Consider the following 20,473-nt stretch of genomic DNA (forward strand, 5'->3'; position numbering starts at 1 on the left):
CGGCCTGAAGTTCTTCTCTGACATCTTCTGCCATCGGCTTTGTCTGCTGGTTTGAAGACAATAAACCACAAAAAAGACGATTTAGTCACTTTGTCTGCGTCATGCAGCTCGAATGTGTCGTGTAACGATGTTGAATAGCCGTCGTTATCCCTCTGCTGTGTCAGTAGGATTGTACTGTACAGCATCTCATTGATATGTGAGGAATGCTAATGTAACACGATAACAGACTTACATCATTAAAACATAAAGGACAGGAGATATTTAGATATTTTTATATTTATATTACATTTTATAGCTGACGGATATTACTAAATAGATAGAATTTACTAAATAGCTGGATGAAGATGAAAAATATGTCTATAATCACAAATGACCATGAGAGCCAGTAGAATTAATTCAACTGGACACTCAAAAGACGTCCTTAAATGCTCTTTAAGTGGCAGAACAGATGAACAAACAGTTAATTGCTTACTTGAGATGAAATCTGCTCAGCTACTTTGAAAACAGCTTCTAACTGGTTCCTCCTTTAACAGGATGACTGCTCAGGGGTAAGGCCATCATGCAGTCCAGCAACCTTTATGGTTCTGCTTTGATTCACCAGGAACTATTAGGGAAACCTTCCAGCGCCTCCTGTGAAAGACACAGGCATAAACACAAACATTTATTAACATGTTCCACAGTCTTCCAGTTTGATTTTCTCATCCTGTGGAGAACAACGTACATGGATGCAGGTTTATTGTTAACTTTTGGAAGGTTTATTTAGTGAACATATCCAGCTGCAGCTCCACTGTGATCCTGAACTGGATAAGCACTTAAGAAAATGTGTCAATAAATGGACAAACATCAACTTACTATATTTATCCAAACAGACGGGACCAATAATGCTTCACTGAGTCAGAGACTTTAACGTCTCTTCTATGTAAGAATGTCTTGTGCTGATAAACCTGCAAACTTGACAACAAAGGTTTTTCAGACTACATGTAGCTGTCCTCTATGTCAGCTCACACATTTACATTCATGTCACACTTATTTCTGCTTTCCCATTTTATAATTATTACTTACATTTTGATTAGATACCTTGAGTTTGTAAATGATCAGATTACATAATTGGAATACAATGTATCCAATTCAGGGTTGCGGGAGGATGAAGCCTATCCCAGCTGATATTATATTTCTTATAATAATCATAATTATGACTATTATTTAAAGGTTTCTTTATAAATACATTTTGATTTTTTTATACCCTCTAAAATATAAACCTGAGCTGTTTCAGATTCTGACCTCTGACCTCACTGCAGCTCCCTCTTGGAAGTACGTCTGCTTCTTGTCCCCAGTGTTGACCGCCTGCCCTTGATATCACGTACTGTACCTGAGGAACAAAAAAGGACAAACACTTGCCTTCATTTAAAAGTACATTCATACAGAGGTAATCTATGGAAACACACTAGTTCACCCTTTGGGAGAAATCAGTTCCTGTGAAACATTTCTGTAAATGAACATCATGTGGAGAATGAATGAAATGAGTTCTTCCGGTGACTCAGCAGTCCCACACTGACAAATGAAATCTAATTAAACTATTAAGCATATCTGCTCTTCTGAAATCTGTGTTAAACAAACATAAATTAGTAACAAAAATACAGCTGAGTAGAGGCTTTACAAACCACCAGCAGCCATAATGCTGAATTTTAATCTTCAAATGTTTCTGAGCCGTCTTCAACCTGCTTTTAACACATTAAAGTCCCACAGTCAATGCAGCCTGACTCAATCCTAAATGTTCAGCACACAGAGACACAGAGGTACTGTTTAAAGTTTAGTGTTAACTTGAGTCACTGATCATTTGCAGTATTACAGAGTCTGGCAGTCTTTGCATGATGTCCACGTCACTGTAAGTTTCTAGCTGACTCTCAGGTGTAACAGGTGTGCCAGCAGGAAAGAGTAATAATAACCTGCATCCTGAGGTTGTCATGCAGGATTAAAGGAGCCAGGCTTTGTTCACACAGCTAGGATTGTATTTTACACTGACCCTGGGTCAGTATAAGTATCATACAGTTTAAACGAAGCACTGAAACTTGCACATATTTATTACAGATGCACTGAAGCTAATCGAGATATTTGCTGTCAGTCTGTGGCTGCGATTAATCACTTTACTGAAAACTTTATTAACTAGTAAATGATTATTTGTGGGATGGGATCATTAACTTGGTGAATGATATTTTTAAACTCAATCTTTCTAAATCTCCAGCTGTATGTGTCCTGGGCCTGTTACCTGACAATAATATCCTTTCAAAAAAACAGAGATTGTGGATGCGTCTGGCTTTCATAACTGGATGCAGGATAATACTTAGGCACTGGAAGTCATCCAGCCCCTGTTCTCTCAGGGAATGGACTGAACAAATGTCTAAGATGGCATCATATGAACGGGTTATGTACAGAATTAAGGGGAGAGAAGATATTTTTGAGCAGGTCTGGGTCCTTTTTTGTTGTACATCGACAATGTCTCCTAGATATTATGATAAATGTTCTTTCGGGGGGGGGGGGGGTTTCATGTGTCATTGGTATTATTGTTGTTGTCTTTTTTTTTTTTTTTGCTTTGAAAGTCAGTAGAGGGAAGAAATTGTCTTAATGTCATCAGTGGTCAAGGTTATGTTTTGTTTTTAGGCACCTGGGTGTTTTGCCCCCATTGCTTTTGTTTTTGCTGATGTTTCCCAGGAGGCGGTATATCATTTTGTTTCTCCTGGGTTTTTTTTTTTTTTTTTTTGTTTGTCTGTTTGTCTTAGTTACTGTTAGTCCTTATTTGTTGGTTGTTGTTAAGAAACGGACAGAGAACTGACAGTATGATTATTCCAGTTGTATATTTGTTAATGTTTCTGTCCATCCAAAATATGAATAAAAAAATAAAAATAAAAAAATAACTAGTAACTTCATCAGTCATGACAGAAGCTAATATTTCTGTGCTAACATTGTTTAAACAGTAACAGCTTTACTCCAATATAAGCTAACGTTTACACCGTAACTTTAAGCTAGCACCATAAAGACGGTAAAACACGTAATAATATCTACAAATGCATCTTAAAGCTGTTATATTAGCACTCGGTGTATTACTAAGATAACCACATTAACATTACTGACACTCGCTGACTTTTAATAGTCATTCTATAAATGCTGTCCGTTTAAATGGTCTTACCTGTACACACTGCATATCCACCGGATTCCAGCCAGAGTGGATTCTGGAGTCTTCCACGCTCCTGTTAGTGATCCTCCATCTGGATGGATGAGAACAACCTTCTGAACAATCTAGCAGGAGATGGCCCATATCTATGGGACTGATTTGTGCTAATAACGCCCATTGTATTGACTGATAACAGCCGAAGCGGGTGAATAAACCCAGTAGCTAGCTGTGCCATTACCCAGCATACATCACTCCCTCCGTAAATGCAATAAACGATACAAAAGTATGGTTCTACCTGTTTTTCAGGTAGTTGTTTACATTATATAATTTATTGTGTTCTGTATACGTCACTACAATGTGATTTGGAAAATGTCTAAATATACCGACAACAGGCTCTTCCGCAGCAATCTCTTCAATCGGAGGACCCTTCACGTCAATTCCCGACGCGAGAGGGGTACCCTGCGCGTCCATAAGTGAAGCAGAGGGAGCCTGACCATGCGTCACACGTTTGAAGAGTTGGGAGTGAGAACGTGTTGGTAGGTCATTAGTCGCTCAATGAACATTTCATTAAACAGAGCAGGAATGTTTAAAACAGCGTGTTCAAACATCCTAGTTTTATTTTGAATGCTCACATTACTTCTTACTTTGCAAAAACACAAAACTAGCAGGGTCAGAATTATTAGCGTCACTGATGCTAACAGTCAGCTGTGTGTGGTCTCTGTTGGATAACAGCCTGAACCGAGTAACCCCAGCCTTTTCTTCTTTTGCAAAACTCTCAAGCACCTCCAGATTTGACGATCATCTTTTATGGAGCTCGGTCTTCAGTTCCCTCCACAGATGTTCAGCAGGCTTCAGGTCAGGACTTTGTGCAGGCCAGTCAGTAATGCTCATTGTGAGCTGGTTTTTCATCGCTTCCTGAAGGAGCCACGTCTGTTTTGTTTTGCGGTTATGTTGGAAGACAAAGTGAAGACCCAAGCACAGTTTTGCTGCTGACTGCTTGATGTTTTCCTTCAGGGTTGTCACATTTTCTTTCTTCATGTTTCCTTCCACTATGAAGCATCCTCACCGTGTTTCACTGTGGGGACGAGGTTCGCTAGGAGTTGGTTGTTCTGGGGTCTTTAGACACGTCTCTCATTAGTTTTCTGTCCAGTCTTTGAGATCTATTCCTTCCAGTCTCTGCCAGGCTTGTTCTGTACTGTCTGGCTGTCTTTGAATGTATCGATGATCCTTCTCACTCCACTTCTTGACACCTGGAAAATTTTTGTTAATGTTGTATTTTTAGCTCCAGCTTTCTGAGCCTCAGCAAGTCTTTTTCTCAAGTCTCAAGTTATTTTTTCAACCTGAAATTCATTGGCTTTGGCTTATTTTCTGTGAAGAACATAAATCCGAACTAATTTTCAATGACCTCATACTGTACCTCCCCCCACGCATTTACATTACATACAAGGTGTTCAGGTCCACTGGACCCAGGCCTAATAAAAGTGTTGAAAGTGTAGGTCCTGTGTTCCCACACTCTGTCTTCCTCCTTTCTGGTGCTGCTGATAGTGTTTTCTTCCCCTCCTGCTCTCGCACAAAGTTGCAACATTGTTGAAAATTCAACTATCTACACCGTCTGCTCTGACATTCCCGGACATTTTACCCTCTTTCTCGAGGGATCCAAATTTTATTTTCTCATACCTTGTCCCACCTGCAAATTAGGGGCATAATACTATAAATAAGACTTTGCCAGTGTGGTTCTTTACCACAACTGATCAAGATGGCAAAAGATTATCTGCTGCGAGGGCCATCCAACTGATTTTGGAAGAGAGAGGGGCTTCGGATGATGATGTTGACAAAGAGGTTTCAGAATATTTCACATTTCTGAAAATTCAGAGTCTGACAGTGACTTTGAAGAAGAGGATGAGGTTGAGCACCATTTAGTAACAAAACAAAGACGAGTACCCCATCTGCAGCCAGCTCCAGGACCAGAACAAGCCCACCAGACAGCAAGTGAAGAAATATGGATGTCAATAACTGGTGAAATTGAATGGTCTTCTTGCCCAAGAAACCAGCCACCCTGCAGAGCTGCTACTGTGATAAGCCAGGTCCAACACGGCTGATGTGCAGGACATCAAGTCTTCATTTGAGCTTTTCATCCCAGATTCCATCCAGAAAATTATTCTGGATTGCAGTAATCTAGAAGGAAGGTGTGTTTTTGGAGAGAGGTGGAAGGAGATGGACCAAATTCATCTAAGAACCCCAAAGGCCTACTTTGGGGTTCTTATCCTTGCAGGAGTTTTCAGGTCCAAAGGGGAATCCACAGAATCCCTGTGGGATGCAGAACCCGGCAAGAACCTTTCCGTGCATCAATGTCTCTGGAAAACTTCCACAAAATTTCCAGGATTATCCGTTTTGATAACCGAGACGACAGACCAGCTCGACGGCAGAAAGACAAGCTAGCTGCCATCAGGACAGTGTGGGATAAGTGTGTGCACCACCTCCCCCTGTTTTACAACCCTGGGCCTAATGTCACCATTGATGAGCAGCTGATCCCATTTAGTTGTGAAACATATTGCTTCACGTGTAAATGTGTTGTGTCTTTCCACTCACTCCACTTGATTATAACTGATTTATGTTTTTTATAACATTTTATAAAAAAAAAACAAAAAAACGAGAAGCACATTAATTCATAAATGTGATCTAACAAAGGTAAAGGGAAAAAATTAACCATGTTTGCTGTTCATATGGCTTGTAATTGGGATGAAGTAAACATCTGTTGAGTAATTTAACATAAAATTGTTTGATAGTGTCAATTTGGAAAGCCAAAACTCTGGCGGGTCCACCAGACCCATGAACACTGGCTGAGTAACAAAAATATGAACACCACACAAGGGTTAAGAAAACGAGTATGTTTACACATGCCATGTTGAAGTTTGAAAGGTTTTAACCCAAATTTTAAATTTTAGTGGATGAATGGAGGGAACATAACAGGGTGTAAAATATTGGTCATTACATTTAAAGATGTTAGAAGGATCGTTGTGCTTAGTCTTTGGACTCACTGACCCATTGATCCAATCCTTTGTGAGCAGGTTTTCTGATGTTTGACAAAAATCTCTAGTAAGTGTCATTAGCATCAGCTTCATGTCAGAATTATTGGGTGTAACAGATAGAAAAGCTCCCACAGTCCCTTTATCAGCCCTCTGAAATATCAAAAGATGCATTTGAGTACACAGCATGTTTACAGGTTATCGTGTCAGTGTTACGTAGTTGTTATCAGTCCTTAACACACTCATCTGAAAAACCCCATTATACGTCATGTTGCTTTGACTCGGTGTAGACACAGATACAGGATGTGGAACACTTTGGATAATAAGGACTTTAGTGTACATTTTGTTCCCACTGGGATTTTATTACAGCTAACAACAACACACACTTTACATTCTGAAAGCCTTCCTTTACTCTGACATTTGGGCTCTGAATCAAGAACCGTTAAGTTTGTACATGCTTCTCTGATGGTGAACATCTGTCGGCGTATGCTTATGTACTCGGGCTAACAAACTGCACCACAGAAAGTACACTATGTGTACTTTCAAAATGCATTTCTTGCAAAAATTTTATTTTTGTCATATGTACATCATCTTCATCACAGTCTCACTTTTTCAATCACATGAATCACATGGTATTCTGGTTGTGCTTTTGTGCAAGAACACGTATTTTAAACTGGCCAGACTGCATCGAGATGGGATTTTAGTGGAGCCGAGTGTAAAATGAGGATCTTTCAGTGCAATGATGTCATTTTGCATGCACTGAAAGTTTTCGTGTCACCCTCACTGCACCTCATCTTTGGGATGACTGTGTATTCACACTGTTAGAGTCCTGTTAATGCCATCATATTACAACAACTTTAATCCACATCTGCTTCTGCTCAGACGGTACCTTTTTAGGGACCAGGAACCAGTGGGGAATGTAGACAATTTAACTTTTAACAATTTTACTTGAGTGAAGTATGTGAAAACCCCCTTTATTTGAAAGGAGTCAACAAAATATTTGCAAAAACACAAAACTAGTTACAGTATCATCATGCAAGGACACAAAGACAATTTTTAGGTATTTTGAGATTTATAAAAACTTGGATGAGACATCTAGAATGTCAAGGCTTGGGAGGAGCAGATATAAGGGCGCATTTCACATTTGATTTTGAGGAAATCAACATACTTTGGGAAAACCATGTGGAGCGATTCTCACAGAATCATAAACACAAAAAACTTGCTGTGCTACAAATTGAAAGACATCACCACTGTCGTGACGGTAAATGCTACTAATTAGTGAACTACCTGCCAACCTGCCAACACGGACGATGATGCAGTTCTACACTGCAATCATCGAGTCCATCCTCACCTCCTCCATCACAGTGTGGTATGCTGGAGCCACTATCAGGGACAAACAGAGACTGCAGCGTGTTGTGCGCTCTGCTGAGAAGGTGATTGGCTGCAGACTCCCATCTCTGCAGGACCTGTACACCTCCAGGACACTGCGGCGTGCAGCTCGGATCTCAGCTGACCCTTCTCACCCTGGACACAGTCTGTTTGACCTGCTCCCCTCAGGCAGGAGGCTCCGGTCCATTCGCACCAGAACCTCTCGCCATAAGAACAGTTTCTTCCCCTCTGCTGTTGGACACATGAACAATAACCATATGACTGTTCCCACCACTAACACATGACCCTACGCTGTGTCACTGCATCATTCCATGTTTGGCACTGATCACCACCTGCACTCATGTATATATCTATCTATGTAGCACTCTTAATTCTTATTCTCATGTATATATCTCATGTATATCTCATGCACATGTCTTTCTACGTAGCACTTTTAATTCTTATTCCTACTTTTATTTTTTCATGTCTATTTAAGTGCTATTTATGACACTATGTTTGCACTGAAGCACCGCAGCAATTTCCTAATGTTGTAAACCTGCTCAACATTTGGCAATAAAACCCTTTCTGATTCTGATTCTGATTCTGATTCTGAACTAAATGACACATTCAGAATACTTTATTAATCCCTGAGGAAATTATGTGGTTACACATAATTAATGTTAATTAATGCAAATCAAATTAATTTGATTTACATTAAAATTAATGTAAATGTCAATGAAAAGGTGTCAGGCATGTTTTCTGGAGTGCATCTTGCCAAAACACCTAGTGTGACAGACCTCATTCCAAAAGGTTGGACAGGATGTGAGATTGAACATTACACAACTTTTTATTTATGTCTGTTCCCAGAGGCCATTGTTGAGTTGTGGGCAGTACACCATCGACAGCTGGAGTGCATCTAGGATTCACCATACATGGAAATTTTTAGGTGTAGGGTGAATTCCAGTGTTTTCTGACAGGATGTCAGGTAAAAGGTGTATTGTGTATATTTGTCTGTAACAAGTTAAGCATGTGATCGTGTTATCATTGTCATTAATTTGATGATTATGTTTAGGTCCCCACTGTGCAGCACAGCTTTATCGCTGCAGTGTGAAGCTCTGACAGGAGCTCGGTGCTGTATTTGGTTGTCAGGGATGAAACACAGGATTGTCTCTGCGAATGCTTCAACTCTAACTGTTTGGAAAAACTGTTGAATCTAAACTTTGATTGTGTCCTCTGTTTTATGTTACTTGAATTTTCTTTTAGATGTACATAACTTTAATCATCAGCTGTAGTTTTTAAATGTACTTTAGAAATAAACTTGACATATAATTATGACATTTTTGGTTTATTTTGAGTTGGTGTGCTTGTGCTTTCCTTGTGCCATTGTTGATAATTTAGTTCAGCTGGGTCTCGTTCTACATGGCTGTCTGCACTTCCCTGAATTTCCCTCTGTGTATACTTCAGTTACCACATTCTATATATACTAGAGATGGCACGATACCACTTTATGTGTCCGATACCGATATGAATCCGATATAGTGTATTTTTTAATCATTAAAACTGTTTTTTGAATATCTTGCTGCATTTTGTATAAGTTCATTCTCAAGTTTAAAAAAACAAAACACTAAAGCTATTCTGTTATGCCTGTATGCAAAAAACACACTGCACTCAAAATATTTCATAGTTCAGCAATACTGATCAATCTAATAAACTTAAATCCTCCATCCTCTCTATTCTGGTATTTTAAAGAGTACTTGGCAAAAACATTAAACAGCCAACTGAAATAAATTTTTCTAATGTTTAAAGTGTCAGGAGGCTTTTAAGAAACTGAGTGGAAGGACTTGCTTCTTGGAGGACTTTGAGTCACCAAATACATTTCTCACTTCAAAAATGATGTGTTCAATTTATTTCTAGAAGCTCAAAACCATCTGCAAGTATTCAGGCCTTTATTTTACCTCAGATACACAGCTAGAAGCTGCTCCTGTTCCCTGTCAGTCAGTTCCCTAAAATTACTTCTCTGCCTCCACAGATGTCTTCCCAACTCTGCTAACCAAACCTCAAACTGCCCCACTGACATCCTGAAAAATGCACGAAAGCGGTCATGGTACAGATTTAAACTCCTGGATCAAATCTCACCGGCGTTCTTCTTGTGAGAAAGTGAACCCAAAAACTCATCCCAAAAAATTCAGAAATTCTTGTAGTCTTTTGCATAAAGCTTAGTTTTTGTTTTGTTTTTAATGCTCTGAAATAATCTGGGGTGCATAGTATTGTGTACATGTGTGGTCAACTTCTAAATTCTGCCTAACAAGATTTAAAATAGTTCAGTGCTTGCCTCATCTCCTACAACATTAGTTTCCTGTTTGCTATGGTCACACCTCTCTGTTTTCATCAAAAACTGTGTGCTCAAGGGGGGGGGAAGCTATAAACAACTGAAATGTAAAGCTTGCAGAAACACAGAGATGAGATGAACAGACTTCAAAGTCCAATACAGCACTATATGTACACGGAGAAGGGGAAGTGGAGAAAGCCGGGGATAACGAGACACAGGTAAACTAAATTGAAGGATGAGCCAATGAAAGGGTAGCTAAAATCAAGGCACAAGGAAAATGCAGGAAACCACATAAACAAGTAAACCAAGAGTCAAATAGAATATTTACATAAATAAAACGAAAGTCCAAAATCTTAAAAACACTTGGTCAAATCACCCAGGATAGTGATACACTGTATGCTTTTGACTCCATTAGGTGGCGTAAAAGGAGAAATCGTCAGCTGGATAATTACTGGATTTCTACCTGAATGGTGTTTGAGCCAGAAAACAAGGATCAAACTCAGGCTGGTTGTTGCCACATTCTTTATTTTTTTTTTGGCAGAAAATACAACAATAAAGATAATTGTAGGGCCTCTACAATATATAGTGCCTCAAAGCAACTTTTGGTGTGAATTGGCACTATATAAATAATATTGAATAAAGAAGATGGAGTAAAGTAGTGTTTCTCTGTGTGTCTGCTGAACACTGTCCTCAAAAACAATGTTCAGCATTTGGTCGGCAACTGGTCATTCAGTCGTAGTCAGCATGGAAACCACTCTTGCCCTCTCGTGATTCTGTTCGCAGCCAATCTTACTTCTTACACCACTCATTAGATTTGTCACCTGAAGTTACCTAATGAGTCCAGGACATGCCGATGGAGGCTTCACCTTCGTATTTGGATCCAACTGATCTGCGTCTGCGAGCTGCTGCATTACAATTCTGGACGTTCAAACAAAATACAACTGAATTCACTTCATGTTTTCAGTGTTGTGCTGTGAGTGTAGTTAAGTGAGGATAAAAATGTACAGAACAATATAATCTAGTAATAAACCAGGTGTTTAGTTAGAACGTAACACATGCACCTGCTTTACTTAAAGCACCAAAATGATTATATATGACCATATATGTTAATGGTGTGCTTTGGAACAATGAATAGATGGTTAGGTTTGTGCATAAAAAATCAAGCCCTCCTATAACAGGTGGGATGAATAGGTAAAGCTTGCTATGAGTGTTTGACAGCGAGGCCTACTGGTATGCAGCTGGTCTCCTCTTTGGGACACAGGTGGAGTTTGCAGTGCAGGTAGACTTCACCAGAACCCCCAGTGAACCGGAACATGTTGAACGAAAACAAGGTGGAGGTTCCCAGTCCATTTTCCTCCACTGCCACTGTCAGGTCAGCGGGGTTCGCACAGCTTTTCATAACCACGAAAATACACGTTATTGAGGAGCTGATAAAGGTGATCAAAGTGGACTTATGAGTGACTCTGAGTATCTCTCACCGTTAATGATCAGATCATGTCTTGGACTGCTGGTAGGTGATGCCTGGTTGGTTGCCCAGCAGGAGTCGCTCACCACAGTGACCATGCTTCCATCCAGCCCATTAGTCTCCAGCTCTACCCAGATCCTCTGGTTCAGTCTCACTTCACTGTTCAGCTGCACAACTTGTGTCCGCCCAGCGTCGGTGTAGGCCTTGATAATCAGAGTGTAATTCCAAGCTCCACATGAGATTTTCTGTGCAACGGAGCTGCAGAATGCACACATTTGCACTATTAACAATGCCCACATTTTAACAAATATTCAAACAATACCTAGCAGCCACTACAAACCAGTCTCTGATTCTGAAGGTTGCAGTGTTGATGTTCGGCTGACTGTGAACACAGGAGAAGTCGATCTGGACTTGGTCTTTGCGAGTGATAACATCAAAAGAGTAATTCTGGCTCCTGATGGTGTTCTTATAGATGATGTAGCTGTTGTTGGTCTGCAGGGTCACATAATCAGATACTAAGCAAGTTCTTCATTGTTTCATCTTTAACATCTGATACTGTTTAAGATGTTGACTGACTGGTATAAACTTCAGATGACCAAAAATTTTAGAATTCGCAGAGATCAAAGCTTAAACAGCAGGAAATGAAACCCACCGTGACCACCGTCCCACAGCTGTTGCTGCTGTTGAAGCTGAAGGTCACCATGTGGGTGAGCTCGTCCACCTGACCCCTGCAGGTCGGGTCGATGAGCTGTAAAGCAGAGTAATTGATGTCTTTGTCCTCCAGGAGACAACCGACCAGAGTGACTGAAGCAGAGTCCTGCATGCAGACCGTTGCATCACCTGAACGTCACAATATCAGTCAGAAAAATCACAGTTAGAAGTTTTCCTCCATTATTCAGCCCTGTTGTCATGGTGATGTCACAGCTGTCGTACCCAAAGAGTTGTTTGCTTGGTACTTGGAGGCAAAAATGGCCCGACAGAAGCAGCGAGTGTCACCACCGACCGTCTTCTCACCACAGAACTCGTGATCGCTGCAGGTCCTGTCCTGACAGAAGGCCTCAGAGGCTACAGAGGAACACACTGATGTATTATCCTGAAAACATGGGAGCTCTAAAACTCCAGAGTTCAGGTCTTTAACAAAGGAGAGCTTATTAATGTCTTATTAAGGTCTTATTAACATCTTACAGCAGCCGGTCTTTGATGTCCAGCCATCCAGAGCGTGGTTGTGTAGACTGCAGGTTCTGGCGTAGGCCTTCAGGAACTGACAGTTGAGTCCGTCCACTGCAGGATATTTACACAAAGTGTTGGTGCAGGCGGTTATGTAGGGCTCTGGGTCAATGTCAGTGTTACAGGAGGAGAAGGGCGCCTCCTTCAGGAGATTACAGCTGTACCACAGATAGAAGAAGAAGTTGAAGACAATAAAATAATAATCTGTCATCAGTTGTGTTTATCTTCCATCTACGCTGCAGTCACATGTGATGTACCATATAATTTAGAACAGAGATCAAGGTACAACACAGATGTTCCCTTCTGTGTGGATCAGTCTGCTCACCGTTCAGTCACACTGTTGCAGTCGATCGTGCTGTCAGCAGGCTCACTGTACTGCATCTCACAGCTAGGGGGCGACAAACAACAAAGTTCAGGCTCATTCATACAAACAGAATATCTGCAACATCAGCAGCAGACACAACAGCACAATAAATAACAGCACAGTTTACAGTTTACGTTACATGAATTAAACTTTATCTTCTGTACCTTCTAAGAGGATCTGTGCGGTGTAGCCGTCAAAGAAGACAGAAATGTTGAGGTTGGAGAGTGACAGCTTGGCAGTGACTCCAGTTTGGTCCTTAGAGAGCTGCACACCATGAACCAGCTGAGGCAAACTTTCAAGGGTCAACATGGAGTCGTCCAGCTGCATCACAGCAGAGATAAAGTGGAGGAAACACTGAGTGAAACATGTCAAACACACAAACAGGCTGATTTCACAGCAACAACCACTGAGTTCAGCAGCTCTGAAAGAACTGCTTCTAACAGCCCTGAGAAGAACGATGCGAGGAGACACAGCAGTTTCTTTGCATAACCTAAACTTGCACCACTGACCAACTATCGACCGAATTGTTATGACCATTAATTAATTCCCATGAGCACCATTGAGAATCGGGGAATGGCTGCAACAATGTACATGGCAATATGGTTAAAGATGTACCCTTAGCTTGCCTGAGGAAGCTTACCCAAACTCTCCCGCCTTGTTCCAGGTGAATATGAACACCTGGCCCATCTAGACGCAGTATCACGCTGTCCAAAAAGCTCACATCTTCACGACGGCCGTCTCTGAAATTTGCCACGAGGTACAGGTTTGGGATTGACGGAATAGAAACCAGAGAGTAAGCACACCGATCCTTGATGAATTTGAGTTGGCCGTGGACGTTGATGACAGTTGGGCCAGTCACAGTACAGGTGGTGTCCACTACACAGCTGATGGAAGCAAAGAAGAAAACAATCAACCACTAACCTCATAAGCCGCTGATGAGGAAGAGACCAAATACACAAAATAAAAAAAATTAATTAAATTACATTAAAAAAAAATCCCTTAACGCATCAGATCTTTCTTTTAAATATAAATGGGGTTATATTCACGTGTTGTTTCCTTGACAACGCTCCAGTGGACCACAGCCAATGGTTTCAAGGACTGCAGGTGAGTTTGGAGCAGGTTTCTGGATCAGCGCTCACCACAGCTTCAGGTTCATATGCAATACCTGAGAAGTGATGGACGGTTTACTTTAGTTTAAAAACCAACAAGAGCAAGCAGAAAGGCACAGCACTCCCTGTAACATCCCAACATCAAAGTAATGAGCCTGAGATTCACCAACCTGAGTGTCTGCATCCACTGATATCTTGTATTGTATTCTTGTACACTGTAGTCACTTTGATACCACCGATGTAAACTTCCAAGTCCTAAGCAGAACCGCACAAAACTCATATCATGATCTCAGAGTTGAGGCAAATCATTTCAGACATATTAAAGGTGCAGTAAGTAATCTGTAGGTCATCTAATAGAAAAGAAGAATGTTGTACTTCCAGATGTACGTTGATTAGTGGCCAGCCAGATACGTAGTATACCTTATAAACTACTTTTTAATATACTGTCATCAGACAGAAATTAGCTTCACTGACTCATCAACTCATATTGCACTCCTTTCACAAACTTTACAAAGTTTACTTACTCATAAAGAGTAAGTAAATGTGGACGCATTGAGAGCTGAGGTAAACAGCAGACTTACACCCTACACTTAATGCAGAAGAGTGATTTAGGGGTAAAAACACTAATACCACAAACAGTGGTATGGGAATGCAAAGCAGCCAGCTGTGGCTGGTTATGGCGCCCAGTCTCCATTTAGTGTTTTTCATTTTCATGTGCTGTGAGATTTGTGAACTATATGTGCCTTTCAGCCCAAGAGTGAAAAGTATCTACCAGATTATTTGGTGCATAAAATGGTTCTCTCATATTAAAGCACACACACAAGTGTTTACATACAAAGTCATACTCACCACATTAGTTGTCACATCTGTGAACACAAATAGAGCTGCTTGTTTCCCAAAAGTTAACAGATACAAATCGGCCTGTAAAGGGTGAACAAAGATCCAGACACAATCAGGATGCTTGATTTCATTGTTTTAGCAGTTAATTGTAAGCTGTGGACTCTAAAAGTCAAGTTTGACTTCTCATGTCAATCAACAACACTTACACTTGTCGCCTTGGTGTATTCCATGAAGAATTCCAAGTTGCATTTCAAACTGGCCTTAATTGATGGCACTTCTTGGTGGACTTGTGATTCCAATTTTGAATTTTTTGAATTTATGTGTAAGGTAACATAGCTGGCTGCAGGCCCCACAAGACAGTCTCCTCCAGTTTGAGTTTTGAAGAAACCATCAAAGCAGAGCGCAAAGTTTTCAGTCGTGCTGTTCACCTGGGGAAGTCCGAGACAAACATCAAGAACAAACTTTACTTTATACGCTAATGGTTTCCTTATATATTAAAAACATCATTCAATATTAACTTGTTATTATGAGGTTACTACCACAAATCAATATATAAAAACTTGAATGCAGAGATGGTATCATTATATTACCACAATGTTATTACAGTGTTACAAAAATTACTCTATAATTAGTAACTGTTTTGCCTCATAGGTGTGTGTTTCTTTCCACATTACTGCCACATTCTTGCCTCTTATTACACAGTTACATAAGTGTTACAACTCGTCTACAACCACTGTTGATACAGGATAATTACATGGGCATTATCACTGATGATAATGGTAATTAAATGACTTGCTATTTACATATTTATTCCCACCATATTACTCCACTATTTCCATTTTTATTACTGAGCTGTAATTGAAAATGTTACACATAATTCAAGGATTGCTTTAGTTCATCAATAAATAACAATGGTCTTCTGAAACATCACGTTTCTACTCACATAGATTTGTTCATACTTCTTTCCATAATACGTGATGGGACATGAGCTGATGTTCAACACTGAGGACGGTGTAATTATCTGCTGAGCACCTGAAAACATACAGACGACGGGTGTTAGCTATACCTTAACAGGAAGTACTGTACGTTCAAGTGTCGACTTCATGAAAGGTCGACACTTCTACCATGATGTCATCATTTAGCAGTTCTTACGAAGATGGCAGAAATATCTGCCCATGAACACTTTCTGCTTTTTCATTCCTATACTGTTCAGATTTAATTATGCTCTTTCTATTCAGGTCTTCTAGGCTGCTGTGCCGATGCTTACATGCAAGTGCAATGAGAGTAGACAGGAAGAGCAGAGGGTGGGGCATGTTGGAGGGGAGACAATCAGCTCACAGAGACCTGAAAGACACAAGTTTTCTGATTGGACAGAAAGTAACAGCCACAATCAAACTGTAACATAGCCACATCAAAGTCCTATACAGAATCAAATTTACTCCATCACCATGGAACCTGAAATAGCTGTAGGCTAAAAAAAAAAAACTGTCAGTGTAAACAACATTTTTACCTTGAATGAGTATATGACAGAGAGGGTGCGACTGGCCTCTTAACAGCAATATAATGGAATGACTATATACTCGCTGTTTTCCACAACTTTTGTTATAATGTTTTCCCAACTAGTCATAAAAATATGACTTATCTTGTGAGCATGCTCATGTGTGGGGTCACCTTGATGCAAGGCATGTCCTCCTTATCTTTGTTTTTAAGTTCATTCATGCTCAAACATGGTTTCCAGACTGCTGTTCCAGTTCTCAACACGTGGTGAAAACACACCCACAATGCCTAAGTGTTTTACAGATCTGATATGACATGAGTGGCCATACAAAATAAATTTCAAATACAGGTCACTGTGGCTTGGAAGGTAAAGTGGGTCATTTACCAATTTAAAGGTCCATTTATCACTGTTGGCCCAGCTACCGGAAGGTCCCTAACTCCTCTAGTCTGCATGTTAAAAGTATCCTTGGGCAAGGTACTGAACCCTGAGTTGACCTCAATGCATCTATATTAGTTTAGAAGCACTCTGGCACAGAATAAAGCATTTGTATAAATGTGTATATGAATGAGGCAAATGTTCTTGTGTTAAGAAAACACTTTGAGTGCTCAAATATAGTAAAAAAGCACTATATAAGTATTTTTTTTCCTTGTCTTCAAACCTACATTTAAGATGTGGTAATTAATGGGTGGGCGTGACTGTACGACAAAAACGAAGCGCTCCTAAAAATAAGTCACAATAAGGTAGCTCCGACTTAAACTGACAGGATAGTTTGACAGGAAATGCAAAAATGGTTTTGAGAGGTGATACAATAGTTCGTATTTATCAACAGCTAACACAGACTGAGTTACTTTAACCATGAATATAAACAGGTGACGACAATTGTCTATGAAGTCCATGGAGGCTGTACTGCAGTAGGTGTCTGAGTCTGTAACCTGGCTGAGCTGCTGATGCTTGTTGTTGGGAATTGAGGAAGTAACTGCTTATGTTGTAATACTGCTGAATCAATTAGGTTTCTTTAAAATGTTGTCTTACAGGTTTTATTGTGTCAGAGTGCATGGAAAAAGGCTCTTGTTGGACTAGAGTTTGAAATTAAAGGTTAAAAGTGTATTTCTGACTCCAAACTATTCAACTATGAATTACTGCTGTTAAAAAGGAGCCAAAATTCACCCTTGAGTTGAGTTCATTTTTGTTATTCTTCTTGTTGAAGCCAGCCCTGAACTCAGACTGTTGCTTTGTATTGTTCTGCTCACACAGCTTGTTGGGAGTCTTAAACTTTAATAGCAACCAAATTCAAATTCAAATTTTATTTGTCACGTACACAGTCATACACAGTACGATATGTAGTGAAATGCTTGGACAACTGCTCGTGACCTAAAGAAAACAAAAAAGGAAAAGGCTATGAATAAGATAGGAAATAAATATGAAAAATTAAAAAGGGTAAATTTAACTAGGAAGGAATAAAATATAAATTAAGGTTAAAAATGAAATAACTGTACAACACAAATTAGAATGAAGGGTAAATTTAACTGGGAAGAATAAGATAAAATATATAAATTAAAGTTGAAAATAAAATAACTGTACAACAAAATACACAATATAGAACTATATAAGAATGTATGAAGAAATATAAATAAATATATACATACAGCATACAATAACAGCAGCGTGATTTAAGTAATGAAGTGATAACAATGTCCAGAATGTCCAGTGTGTGTGTAAGAACTATATGTGTGGGTCAGTACTGTGTGGTGGTGTGATTGAGAGACCGTATCGCCTGCGGGAAGAAGCTCCTCCTCAGTCTCTCTGTGTTGGTCTTCAGGGAGCGGAATCGCTTTCCTGACCTCAACAGAGAGAACAGTCTGTTGTTGGGATGGCTGAGGTCCTTCACGATCTTCCTGGCCTTGGTCCAGCACCGCCTGCTGTAGATTGAGTGCAGGTCAGGGAGCTCGGAGCGGATGGTGCGCTCAGCTGACCGCACAACCCTCTGTAGAGCTCGTCTGTCCTGCATGGTGCTGTTCCCGAACCAGGTTAAGATGTTTCCTGCCAGGATGCTCTCTATGGTGCAGGAGTAAAAGTTCCTGAGCACCTTGGAGGGCAGTTGGAAGTCTCTCAAGCATCTGAGGTGGTAGAGACGCTGACGGGCCTTTTTCACCACGGTGTTGATGTGACAAGACCATGACAGGTCCTGCGTGATGTGAACTCCGAGGTATTTGAAGCTGTCCACTCTCTCCACTGGGCACTCGTTGATGACGGGGGTCTGGTAGTTCCTCTCCTGCTTAGTGCTGAAGTCCACTATCAGCTCCTTTGTCTTACTGACGTTTAGAAGGAGGTTGTTCCTCTGGCACCAGTTCTCCAGATTCCTAATCTCCTTCAGGTAGGCCGTCTCGTTGTTATCAGAGATCAGGCCCACCACGACGGTGTCGTCAGCAAACTTGATGATGGTGGTGGAGCTGGTAGTGGCCACACAGTCATATGTGTACAAAGAGTACAGCAGGGGGCTCAGAACACACCCCTGGGGGGCTCCAGTGCTGAGAGTGGTGGAGGCTGAGACATGTCCGCCCATCCTTACTGCCTGTGGTCTGCCAGTTAGGAAGTTGGAGATCCACAGACACATAGATGAGCTGAGTCCCAGATGCTCCAGCTTGGTGGTGAGTGTGGAGGGAATTATGGTGTTATAACCAGCTATAAGGTTTGGATTTTTCAAACCAAGACAGTAAAAATTGGCATCAGCGCGTGATACGGTACTCTAGGTGGCTTTTGTTTTGAAATGAAGCTACAGGAAGCTATTGTTGACCCTACAGTCCCTCTCACTTGTTTCTGTTTTGGGGGTAAAGTTGATGTATGAACAATCATGAGGATTGAAATCTGGTGAATTGTTGCTGCAGATGTCAGTGGTGTGCAGATCCTCTTACCTTCTGCAGCTCTGATGGAGGATGAGGAGGATGAGGTGGCTGAAGGCTACTGTTCAGTAGTTCTGAACTGTTCTCTGGTGATTCTGCAGCAGGTGGAGCGAGCCATCAGCTGTCTCTGTTTTCACGTGGATCCTTGCTGCTGTCCCCACCCATGAGGAGTGAAGGGGTGGAGGTGGAGTCCACAGCGGTGGTAAATCATGGAAACCTCCCTCTAAAGATTCCACCTTCTCCAAAGCTAAATCATAAGGTTTCTTCGTGTTAAGAGGGAGTTTTTCCCTTCCCACTGTCACCAAAGTGCTTCCTTAAAGGGGTTCATCTGATTGTTGGGGTTTTCTTTTTATTATTGGAGGGTCTTTGCCTCACACTTGTAGGTGACAGTTGCTGTGATTTGAGGCTGTATATTTTGATCAACAGGTACTGACTGACATTTAATGGCTATCTGCAGATGTGTATCCTCCTACTATGGTCCATCTTCATTCTTATGAGAAATATTGGGTTTAAATTGGGCACTTTCTAGCCTTTTTTCCCCTGTGTAGCTGCATCTCCTGATCTTTGTGCAGCTACAAATACACAGACAACGTCTTCAAGGCCACCATGATAAAGACGACATAGACAGAGTCCAGAGGCTTGAGCCTTTGAAGCCAGAGATATTGTATCAAAGAAATTCAAAAATTATCATCGGTTCTCTCCTTGTGCTGACTGTTGTATTAATCTGAGTCAGCACAAGGTCAGAACTGTTGGGTCTAAAGGAAAGAAGAGCTTGAAAAACTCCCAATGTCACTTTATCAAGATACATCTGAGTACACGGTGTATTTGAGATTATCATGTCAGTATTGCGTAGTTCTGCCTGACACACGTACTATCACACTGACCTTTCAGCTGTTATGTGTTTGTTCGGCTGAGGTTGCAGTTTTGTTTGGATGCAGACGGAAGATGTAGGATACTTGAGATAATCAATGTTGTGGTGTACGCTTTGTTCCCGCTGGCATTTCATTAAAACTTATAGCATTCATATTTTAAAGCTTTCCTTTTCAAATTCAATTCTAAATTTAAAAATGGCCCTCCGCATTTTCACATGTAACTTGTGTTCATTTAAAATGACGTTGACAAATATGTTAGTATGTGAATGTCCAGTCCATGCTTGGGTATACTGTCCTTTTTCTGTC

General features: G+C 40.7%; 2 long non-coding RNA genes and 1 pseudogene across 4 annotated transcripts; 1 reads left to right on the forward strand and 2 right to left on the reverse strand.

The window, feature by feature from the left end:
• Positions 1 to 19,431, reverse strand: LOC120720248. Of its 3 annotated transcripts, none has more exons than XR_005692839.1 (4): positions 19,308 to 19,431; positions 1,282 to 1,369; positions 473 to 630; positions 1 to 46 (listed from the first exon to the last, which is right to left on the reverse strand). It is a non-coding gene; the product is annotated as an uncharacterized LOC120720248 (long non-coding RNA). The 3 variants fall into 3 exon arrangements; XR_005692838.1 differs by lacking the exon at positions 19,308 to 19,431 and adding an exon at positions 3,185 to 3,237 and having other exon boundaries at positions 1 to 43; XR_005692837.1 differs by lacking the exon at positions 19,308 to 19,431 and adding an exon at positions 3,185 to 3,237.
• On the forward strand, positions 3,532 to 9,108 carry LOC120720252. The gene is made up of 3 exons (XR_005692844.1): positions 3,532 to 4,024; positions 8,431 to 8,548; positions 8,636 to 9,108. It is a non-coding gene; the product is annotated as an uncharacterized LOC120720252 (long non-coding RNA).
• LOC120720247 lies at positions 10,997 to 16,234 on the reverse strand (annotated as a pseudogene).
• Positions 19,432 to 20,473: the final 1,042 nt, after the last annotated feature.

This window comes from Simochromis diagramma, unplaced genomic scaffold, assembly GCF_900408965.1.
Source record: "Simochromis diagramma unplaced genomic scaffold, fSimDia1.1 OVJJ01000566.1, whole genome shotgun sequence".
Classification (NCBI taxonomy): Eukaryota; Metazoa; Chordata; class Actinopteri; order Cichliformes; family Cichlidae; genus Simochromis; species Simochromis diagramma.